Below are 11,617 nucleotides of genomic sequence, written 5' to 3' on the forward strand. Positions count from 1 at the left end.
AGCAGAGGTCAGTAGAGATCTGATCTGAGCTCATGTAGGTGGGTGATGATCTGATCTTTGTCAGAGGAAGTTCCACCAACAGCAGCTGCAGAGGCGACCGTTTGGTTTATGATGGAGAAGACTTCAGTGGGGTGTATGCTAAGATCATGGGTAGTTTGTTCTTTGGGCCTGTAGCATAAAATTAGGGACAATTTCATATTCATGACTGTGCTGGTGCTGAAACAGCAGCTGAAAGTAAAAAGGTAAGAAGTTGGGATGAAAGAAAAAACGAAAATCTCATTGCGCTGAACTTATCGGTGTCCTGAACGGGGCCGAGTGGCTGCCATCTCCCCGATCAGTAAGAACAGCTAAGGTCGAGTCCTGATAAATATAGATTATAATTCTTCTGGACGAGGTTTGTGGCTGTCAGCATAGCCTGAAGCAAGGAGAGGAGACTCTCCCTCGTTTGAAGGCAGGCTCTCACCCGTGGCATCCCAATGAGGCAGTAAAGTTCAGCAGCAGGGCAAGATGCTGATGCTGAGCTTCCTTCAGGCGCCAGCTCTCTGCCACACTCACATTTCTGTGGAGATTTTCTCACCATTTTCAAATGTTCCTTCACTCACTGAAGCCCCGAGACCTTTAAAATGTTTACTTGAATATAAAATCCACACTTTTTTATAGCAGTTTACCAGAGCGAGACACGCATGCTGCAGAGGAGCTGCGAAGTTGTATTAGTCATGCAATAAAAGGAGCAGGGGTGTGCAGAGGAAGAGGAGCAGACCTCTTGAGATGAGTAAGCGTAGCCCTCTTCTCAATTTACTGCTTGATTTATGACTTCATTTCCTGCACCAAGTTCTCAGCGGGGGAGAGGTGGTATATCTTCCCACTATAGGTAGCAGTGGCTCCACTTCCCAATTCCCAGGGAGACCCACTCTCACCACTGCAGGCCTTAGTGGGACTATAAATAATGGCTTCTGTAACAAGTACACATTGAACACAGAGAGGAGAGGACGCCTAAGCATCTTTATTCATGAAGGAAGCTCTTATCTTCCCATGCAGAGGACCAGAAAGATTCAGACTACCCCATACTGAAACTCAGGATACACTTTTGTTTACTGTATCTCTGCTTTCAGATGGACATCTTGACATATTGTGAGTGACTGACTTTTGAAATCTCTTAAATTAAGAAAATGTATTTAAATACATTCATTTTTTGTCTTTTGAAAGAGTGTAAAGAGATGTAGTTCAACAAGAGACTACTCTCTGTTTGAGTTTGTCCTTCTTTGTGCAGACAATAACAGTTAAATATTATTTTAAATGCCTAAATTACGAGCTAACCAGAACAGAGATTAACTTTGTCCTCCTTATGTGCAAAGGCGAATTAAATGAGCACAACAGGGGAAATAAAGTTCTGAAACCTGGAGAAACTGGGAGAGTTAAACAAGTCTATGTTTCTAAACTAATCTTGTTTTTAAACATTTCTTCCATTTTCAGTCAATGATTAAGTTCACGCATCAAATAAATATTGGTCTCGTTTATGGTTTAGAAGAATAACATTAAGATCAAGTCATTAGAAATATATTGTTTAGGTTTAGTTATTAGAAGAATGTTGGTTAAGTTTAGGCATTATAAAGTAGCTGTCGGGTGTGTATATTAAAATGAACTGGTGTTTAGGTCTTTGTATTAAAATCTGACTGGTTAGGTTTAGGAATAAAAGACTAATTTGCTAATGATGTGTGCTCCTTTTAAGGGGAAAAATGAGCTGGTGAGGTTCTTGATTTACTGGTCAATCTAAGTTCCTACCCTCACCTGTAGGTAGAGAAATTGTGGATAAAAGTGGCCCAAATTAGTTTCCTTTGTAAGGTTTCTGGGCTCTTCCTTATTTGTTTATGTAGTTTATTGAACAGGGACCATGTACAGCAGCATTAAGCACAAAGGAAAATTTGCATTTTACCAGATTGTAGCTCTCTGAGCTAATTCCCATCTGCATTTCCTAAAACACACAGATACACATTACACTTAAGAATACAAAGCACAAAGACAGTAAAAAGGTACATTGCACATTAAAATACAATATATATATATATATATACACACTTGCATACAAACATACAATATTATAAAGTAAACATAAGTTTACTCTATTTAACTTCCCTCACTGTCCAATTAAGTAAAAACAAAAATATTCCATGCTGGCGAATATACACATTTTTTATTTTTCCTGGTCAACAGAAACATGACAAATGACTAAATTAATGCTGACATGTCTGTTTTTTTCATCACACTAACTTCGTGTGATTCATGTGCAGCATCACTGATTTCTATTGGATGCTTGTTATGCTGTTTGTAAATTTGTTTAATTTTTATATTACTAAGCGTCTCCGTTTATATTTACGTGGTTTTAGTTTCACTGCACGATTTTTTAGGATATAACTCACAATAATCAATATTAGATATTCTTGGAAGACAAACTACATTCACACTGGAGATAAATATTACTTTTTATTCCATATGTTACTTATATCTGAATTTTTTGTTTGAACAGCATAAAATCTAATTTTTCTAAATTGGGTCCAGTCCACTTTCTGTGTTGTCCTAAATCAGATCCACATCTGATGTTTTCAGTGGCCTCGGTCTGTGTGATCCTGTCACATTTCATCCCACCTTTATGTCGTGAAGTGAGACGGACGTCTCAATCTGCACCAGAGGAGGCGGGATGCAGTAAAACACATGATCTGAACACATCACACCAGTTTTAAAATCTTTACACTGGCTTCCAGTCAGTCACAGAATAGATTTTAAAACCCTTCTGATCATTTACAAATCCCAGAATGGTTTAGGCCCAGAATACATCTGTGATATGTTCAGAGAACATAAACCTAGCAGAGCTCTTAGATCCAAAGACTCTGGTCAACTAGTCCAGACCAGAGTCCAGACTAAACATGGAGAAGCAGCATTTAGCTGTTATGCTGCAAACAAATGGAACAAACTGCCAGTGGAGATTAAACTTTCCCCAAATGTAGACATTTTTAAATCCAGGTTAAAAACTTTTCTTTTCTCATGCGCCTATACATGAAATCTGCACGGTAACTTTTTTTTTAACTTATCTTGCTTTTAATCATTTTAATGTAATTTATTATTTTATTGTGATTATGTGTTGATTATGTGTTGATGCCTTTTACTATTCTAAATATCTGTAATGCCTTTGTTTTATGTAAAGCACTTTGAATTGTCCTGTACATGAAATGTGCTATACAAATAAACTGCCTTGCCTTGCCTTGCCTAAAACAACTTTAAATCAGAACCTCGTCGGCTCTGATTCCACAACAACCTACAGCACATGCTGACACGTGTAGCATCCACATTTACATTCATAAACACAACGTGGTGTCTGTGTGGATGTAGACTGGTCACACTGGTGTGTGATGGAGGCCATGTTTAAGTTATAATGTAAACAACAACAAAAAAATGTCAGCATAACATTACCCCACATTTTAATGGTGGGGGGGCATATATATAAGATAGAAGCGCTGACCTACAGCTACATTTTGTAAGATATTAACAACTTAGAGTTTTTGTGGATTTGTCTCAAAATAGTATGCTACAGGAATAAATGTTAGACCTCTAAACAGACATGTTTTTAGTCCTATCATGTTTCAAGCGCCGCTGCCCCGCCCTATCTTCTTGTTTAGATATGGCCGAGTCTGACTCCAAGAGGACAAAGATGGAAACCCAAAAAACCCCAAAGTCAAGGTTTTAGGTTTTATATTTACAACAGCACACATTGGAAAAAGGGCTGGCTGCACCACAGAGGAGTCCTCCAGCCTTGCTCGCAGACTGTTCACCCTCCTCCCCCTCAGGAGGAAGGCTGTACATGAAGGCCAGAGCAAACCAAGCTGGAAAACAGCTTCAGACCACAAATTTTCAGACCCACAAACACTGAAACTCTACCAACTCTTCCACGTGTCAAACATTACAGAATCTTCTCAGGTGCAAAATTATTTCTAAATTTATTCCCATTTTATCATTAGTTTAGTTCACTGAAACAATTGTTTTAGTTTTATTTGTGGTTTTATAAACGTATATATTTTGAAATGGCACCGTTTGTATTGTTTTGTTGATTGAGTTTCATATGTCGTTGCTGTGTTAACCACAAAAGCGCTCTTCTATCAACAGGTGGATGCTCTCATTTTCTTTGTATTCAGTCTAAAAGCTGAATCACTTGATATGCTGCACATTCTTGTGTAAATGACAAATGTGGCATTTATCAAACCAACTGTCCCGTTACAGCCTGGGAGCTGGACTGGGTTGGTTAGTTTAGATCTGGGTAAAGATCTGTGCTCTCTCAGCCAGGTCTGTGAAATGAAAAAGAAAAAATAAATTAAAATAAATAAATGGACAGTAAGTTGTTTTTTCCTCTTTTGTTTCCTAAAACTAAAGTGAAGAAATCAGATAATGAGCTACTAACCTTTTTCAGATTTGGCATTTATAACAAAAATAATAATAAAAAAGGTACTTAAGTGCCTAAATTTGATTTAAGTTTTTGTTTATTAAGAAAAGATTTGACCTTAGCAAGCTGCCTGATGTGGAAAAAGCTGGACTTCACTACAGAGCTTATTTGACAATCCAGTTTAAAAACGCTGTCCATCTTAAAACCCAAGTTTGAGACTGTTGGCTTTAAAAAACCTGCCAAAGGACCCAAATCAATGGTGCAGGGTTCACAAAAGCTACTGGGACCGAACACCATCACTTCAGTTTTTTCCTCATTAAGGAATAAAAAGTTTAGGGCCAACCAGGCTTTTATGTCTTTGAGACATGCCAGAAGAGGGGCAAGGGAGAAAGACTGTTTCTTTTTAAGGGGCATATATATCTGACTGTCGTCAGCATAAAAGTGATAGGAGATGCCATGCCTTCTCAGGATTGAGCCCAGGGGCAGTAAATACAAAGAGAAGAGCAGAGGCCCTAAAATCAACCCCTGGGGAAACATGTTTAAAGATTCCAGCTTAACAGAAACAGATGCAGGTCTGGACTCTAAATAAAATCTATTTAAATGCAGCAGAGAACAGGTGGGTCTTTAACCTGGATCTAAATAAACTGGGTGTTTCAGCTGATCTGAGGTTTTCTGGGAGTTTGTTCCAGACATGTGGAGCATAGAAGCTGAATGCAGCTTCTCCATGTCTGGTTCTGACTCTGGAACTGATAAGAAACTGGATCCAGATGACCTGAGGGTTCTGGTAGGTTCATACTGGGTCAAGAGGTCTCTGATGTATGTTGGTCCTAAACCATTCAGAGCTTTCTAGACCAGCAGCAGAACTTTAAAGTCTATCCTCTGACGGACCGGCAGCCAGTGTAAAGACCTCAGAGCTGGACTGATGTGGTCCACTCTCTTGGTCTTAGTGAGGACTGGAGCAGCAGAGTTCTGGATCAGCTGCAGGTGTCTGACTGATGTTTTAGGTAGAACCTGTAAAAACACTGTTACAGTAATCAAGCCGACTAAAGATGGAAGCTGGACTAGTTTTTCCAGGTCCTGCTGAGACATCACATCATTTAAAAAGTAAAATGTCTCAGTTTCAAAATCTGACACTTTGTTTTGTTCTACTTGGAATAAAATATGAGTTGATGAGATTGTAAGTCATTGTGTTCTGGTTTTATTACATTTTACACAGCGTCTCAACATTTTAGGAAAGCGGGTTGTATATTTGGTTGAGGAATTTGGTTACATTTAGTCATTAGAAAATATTGGTTAAGTTTTGTGATTTAAAAACTATTAGTTAGATTTAGGCACTAAACAGTCATTTGTTAGTGGTGCGGGCTCTGTATTAATCTTGCACATTGAAAGAAGAGTTGAGCCAAAAGACAAGGATCTTGATTTACAGGTTAATCTTCGGTCCAACCCTTACCTATCGCCTGGAGCTGTAGGTAGTGATAGAAAGAATGAGACTCCACATACAAGCAGCCATAATGAGTTTCCTCCACAATGCGTCTGGTCTCTCCCTTGGCATTAGCTAACAATAAACACTAGCTAGTTTAATCCAGAAAAGATTATTCAGTGGATTTTCTTTAAATTTATAGCTTTGTTTTGTCTGTTTAATCAACTCTTCCATTCTAAATATCCATTTTTTTTGCTATAAGTAGTGAAGACAGACAGGAAATAAGGGATGGATAGCCAGGCAGTGTCATGTAGTGAAGTGGATGGAACTGGCAGGAACTGGATGGTTACAACTTGTGCTTTCCTGTGCTCCCTCTGCCATCATGGCCTCTTAATACCAACAGATGTGGGCGCCTGGTGCTGCCAGCTTGCTACCTTTCTACAGGACAGGCGCAGCAAGAGATCTCAACACTGCAGCTTAAAAACAGAGCCTCCAACTGCCCACTGGTTTACCTGGCAGACACTTTGTTGTCTATTTCCAATGATGCAGCAGCCGGGGTCACCCGTGGTGAATCAGCTTTGTGGGAAGCTGAGATGAAAGAGTGCTGCAGAGGGGCGAAAAAGAAAAGCATCCCAGCATTTCTTCTCATTGTCCCTTATGAATGTTGCTCAGGTCATAAAGACCCCAGCACTAAAGAATTATATATAGCTGAGAAATGACGAGGTTTGCACTGCTTTTTTTTCATCCTCCTACTGAGTGAAGAGGCCTCGGTTCTATAGGGAAAATCAGCCCCAGCAGCAGGGGAGGCTTTGAAGAGAACACAGGTAGAGCTGAAATATATAGGAGAGAGTAATGTATGATGAATGCGCTCACGGGTATGACATTAATGTGCTGCACATTTAAGCCCTGCACATTTTTCTTCATCAGATAAAAATATATTTTTGGTTACGTCGACCATTTTTTAAAATTATATTTATAAAGGCTTCTTCCTTTGAAGGATCTGAACAGACACACTAACACTTGAGAGAAGGTTGCTAATAATCTTATTTTTGGTGGGACACACTACAGGATTGTCTCTTCAGGTAGTTTTCATCCTCTCAGCATAATCCTGCTGGTATGATACACAGCAACTGCCTTCAAAGTGTTTAACATAAAGTTAAAAATAGTAAGGGGTGGATTGAATTCAAAATTATTCAACCCTCCAGGGTCCCCCAAGAAAAACACAAATCAAAACTGGTTCCTTCAGAAAAAAATGCTATAAAAATCCTATAATTTAACAAGTTTCTACATTTTCAAACCTTAAATCTTTTACTCAGTTTCAGCCCCAGTCAGAATTTTTTCATTAATTTTACCATTTTATGCTATTTTTGTTATAACAGCACCACCTATTTTACAAGAAAAACACAAAAATATAAATTATGAAGAGCAAAGTGGAATATTCAAGGGGAAGTTATTAAAACCTTGTGTATTTAAATACATTATAACATCATCTGATCAAATTCATACCATCTACTCAGGCTAAAAATCTAGTTTTTCTTTTGTTTGACAGATAAGAAACAAAAGTTTTCGTTTTCTTTACCCTGACATGTTTGGACTACACCTGTAGCCTTCCTCAGAAGGGTCACGTGATGTTACTGTCAGGCTTTGTCACATATCCACATATCAAATACTTAAAAAAAAGAATCCAACAGAGAATAAAAAAAGAGGCCATTAAAGACTCTACTCACACTGCTACACATAAAAGCATCACACCCTGTATATATGGCACCCCCAAAATCCACAAACCAGGCGCTCCACTAAGACCCCACTGTGTTACATACAACTTATCCAAAACACTGGTGGAAATAATCAAACTTCTTTTGGGATTTACAGACCAACATCGCAAAAATCCTAAACATTTGGCACAAGACTTAAAAGACATGACAGTACAGCCAGAAGAAATACTGGTATCACGTCGCCCTGTCGGCCATCATGAATGGATTTTTCATGGAAGACCGAAAGGCCAAAACCATAAAAATGGCACAGACAGTTTCTGGATGTCACCTGAAACCAAAGCCTTGTTTCCACCGGCACGTCCGGGTCAGCGTGGAATGGTTTGGTGGCAAATCTTGATCTCTGTTGCGTTTCCACAGCCAGATGTACCATGACCTGGTAGACGCCAGAGTGTCATTCCAGGTACAGAAAAGTGCTTTATAAATACAGACAATTTACCATTCACGCCTGACAGGTTGGATAGGTGCCAAAAAAAAAAAAAAAAAAAATCCACACATGTAAAAATAAAACATATCTACTAGTGATGCACGGGTCGGGGTTTTTTCCGACCCGAGGGTCCCGCTCTTTTAAAAAAATGTGACCGCACCAAACCGCCCCGCACCTCCTCTTCTATTTTTTTAACCCGCCCCGCCCCATTAAAACACATGTTATGATATTGACGAATGCTTTTATTTAGTCTGAGAAAGGTGCATATGGTCTCCTAAATTGGCACTGGAAACTGGCAACACAAAATGTATTTTCATTTGAACGTTAAGCCTATAAACATAAATAGGCAAATAAATAAAGTGTTTTAAAGCGTTTAAGTGTTATAAAGCACATAGCCAACGCTGCTGCTGTTGTCTGCACTGATTACCTCGCTGAACCTGTGCCAAACCTGTGATTTAGCCATTTGACCCTCCTTCTTCTTTTTAAGGACGTAAACTCCCGAACGAATATTATTCAACACTTCTTCTTCCATCTTTTGTTGCTTGTCTGCTTGGCGCTTTCTGCACGTAGCCTGCGTAGCCTACTACGCGCCTACGTGGACATTAAGTTATAAAACGTGACCTGTGTTTAAATAACTGATAAATATTTTGTCTTACATGTTATAGTAACAAAATGTAGACACTGATTAAAGTCTTTATTTTCAGTTTGACAAAAAATAAAATTAATAGATAGAACTAGATATTTCAGAATAGTAAACCACACCAACCCGCCCGCAGTGAAGCAAAAATTACGGGTTAGGGGGCGGCCTGCGCATCACTAATATCTACCTGTACTGTACTCGATCCGTTGGAGGAAAGGAGGTTAAATGGACCACACAAAACACCAAATTTACACATGAAAATGAAGTATAAATCTGTTACGGTCTTCAGAACACCCAACCACACACAAACTGTCAGTAATTAGGACTCTATATGACGGGGTCAGTAGGATACAGAGGGAAAAAAAGGAAAAACACACAGAAACCGTGCTGTCAAACTGCCAATATCCACAATGAGACATAGAGAACGGGAGGGAACAGGTCAAACTCGAAGAAACACAGCAGGGAGGGAAGGACAAAGAAGAATACACAGAAAACAAAAAACATTGGCATGGTCGTAGTTCCGTATATAAAAGGCACCACAGAACGCATACAAACAGCAATCAGGAAATACCACATATACACTCCAGTAAAGCCACACGGCTCTTTGAGACGGCTACTGGTTGATCCAAAAGACTATGTACCCACAGAAAACAAAAATAATGTTATCTACAAAATACCCTGCTTATCATTAAACAAGATTTACAAAGTAGAAACAGGAAGAGCAAAAGACAGGAGCAAGACATGCAGCAAAAGAAAAACACCTAAAATCTGCTGTAATGGATCACTGGAAACAGGAAAATCACATCATGGACTGGGAAGAGGCCAAGGTCATCCACTCTGACAGTAGCAGATACCACCGTTGGACCAGGGAAGCCACTGCATGTCTTTAACTCTTCATTAATGATCCTGTCTTTGTGGCCACCTCAAGGACAGATCATACACACCTGTAGATGCATGTGGTACAGAAAAATGTGTTTTCCATGTAATGATGAATCAAGCCAGCACGGTCAAAATAAATTGTGGCCATCTGACCAGAGCCATGTGTCATGTAGCTGAAGATGCAAACACACTTCCATAGCAACTAGTCAATGGAGACGGCATCACATGGCAGCAACACATTTAAATAAAGTTGGGACGGGGACAATGAAAGGCTGGAAAAGTGAAAGAAACAGTTGGAGAAACATGTTCCAGCCAGTTAGGTAAATTAAGTGAGTAACATGGTTATAAAAAGAGCATTTTAGAGAGGCAGAGTCTCTCAGAAGATAAAATTATTAGTCATTATTGAGAAGAAATTTCAGAAAATAAAACTATGAAGACTGAATTTTCCACCATCATGAGTAAATAATATCAGAGCTTCAGAGAATAAATTCAGTTCCAACTATAAGCCAACTATAATTATCTGCATTCATATGAACTAATTCATAAAATCATTACCTAGCAAAGTAAACCAACGGATTACATTAATGGTAAAATGGTAAATGGTCTGTATTTATTTAACGCTTTTACTGTACCTGGAACGATACCCAAAGAGCTTTAATCACACGCACATTCACCTAATCACACACACATCACACACACATTCACACACTGATGGCAGAAGCTGCCATGCAAGGCGCTAACTACGACCCATCAGGTAACTTGGGGTTTGGTGTCTTGCTTAATGACATCTCGATATGAGCTCGACAGGCCAAGTATCGGACTGGCAACCCTCAGGTTACAAGATGACCACTCTACCCACTGAGCCACGCCGCCCCGTGGCTCAGTGGGTAGAACCAGGAAGTACTACCATCTTCCTGGACTAGTTGGGAGTGGTTAGAACAGGAAAGAGGGATCAACCAGCAGCATAAGGCTAAGCCAGAGATTCCTGCTGAGAAAGAAGAAGAGAAACACAAATGAATGACAACAACAACGTCAGATGTTTCTACACGGTGTCATGGTCTGGGGTTTGGATTTAGGTGTTTCGTTTGTCTTCTGTGTTTGGTTACGCGTGTAATTTGGAGCTTAGCTATCCGTCGCTTGATGCAGAAGATGGAGCAATACCACCGGAAATTACAGGGGCAGTGCTGAGCAGAATAGTTTATTTACGACCAGCAAAAGAAAGAAACCAGAGAAGAAGAAGAGGATCAGGAAGGGAACAAAAAAGAATAAAGATGAGGACAACAACTGTAGAAATTGTGCAAAGTTTTGAAGAAAGACTATATGTGAGTGTTTAGGGCGTGTTGGGCAGTTGGAAACAACTTTATAGCGATGCATTGCCGCCACCAAAAGGTGTCTGAAACTGACGTCGGCTCACTGAACTCAGCCCTGCCCAATAGTGGAGGAACTGACTTAACAACCAAGGCAACACAAAAGACGCATGGAAGTACAAGGACAGCGACGTATGAAACGGCGTCGCTTCCTGAAGTTAAACTGGGAGCTGGTTCCACAGAGAGGGGTCCGATAACCGATAACTCCCCGTTTTAGTTTTTTGTTTTATGTTGTATTCTGAATAAAACATGGAAATCCCTGCATTCTGTTTTTAATTTAGATTTTTTCCATTGCATCCCAACCTGTGTGGATATGTGGTTCATAGCCGGAGCCCTGAGTTTAAGTCTGTCGTCTTTTGGGAAGCCCCATTAGAGACTAAATGCTACTTTTGACAGCTTGAACAATGAGAAAGAGCAAGAAAGAGGAGAGCTGAGTGCTGCGGTTCCCTTTGAGCAATGGCTGCCGTCCAGTATGAACTCCTTGGTATTCAGGGAGCACCTCGTTTTTGTGTCAACACGAGACAAGAGAAGCACTTAATGTGACATTTAGAGATGCTCTGGAGAGTCTCTCTGGAGGCTGCAGGCAAGGGGAGAAAAGAACCAACGATGTTATCACAGACATGTGTTTTAAATGCCAGGAGGGATGCTTTACCAAACCAAAAAGCTTTGGCCACAATGATTAG

The sequence above is a fragment of the Melanotaenia boesemani genome, chromosome 24, assembly GCF_017639745.1.
Source record: "Melanotaenia boesemani isolate fMelBoe1 chromosome 24, fMelBoe1.pri, whole genome shotgun sequence".
Classification (NCBI taxonomy): domain Eukaryota; kingdom Metazoa; phylum Chordata; class Actinopteri; order Atheriniformes; family Melanotaeniidae; genus Melanotaenia; species Melanotaenia boesemani.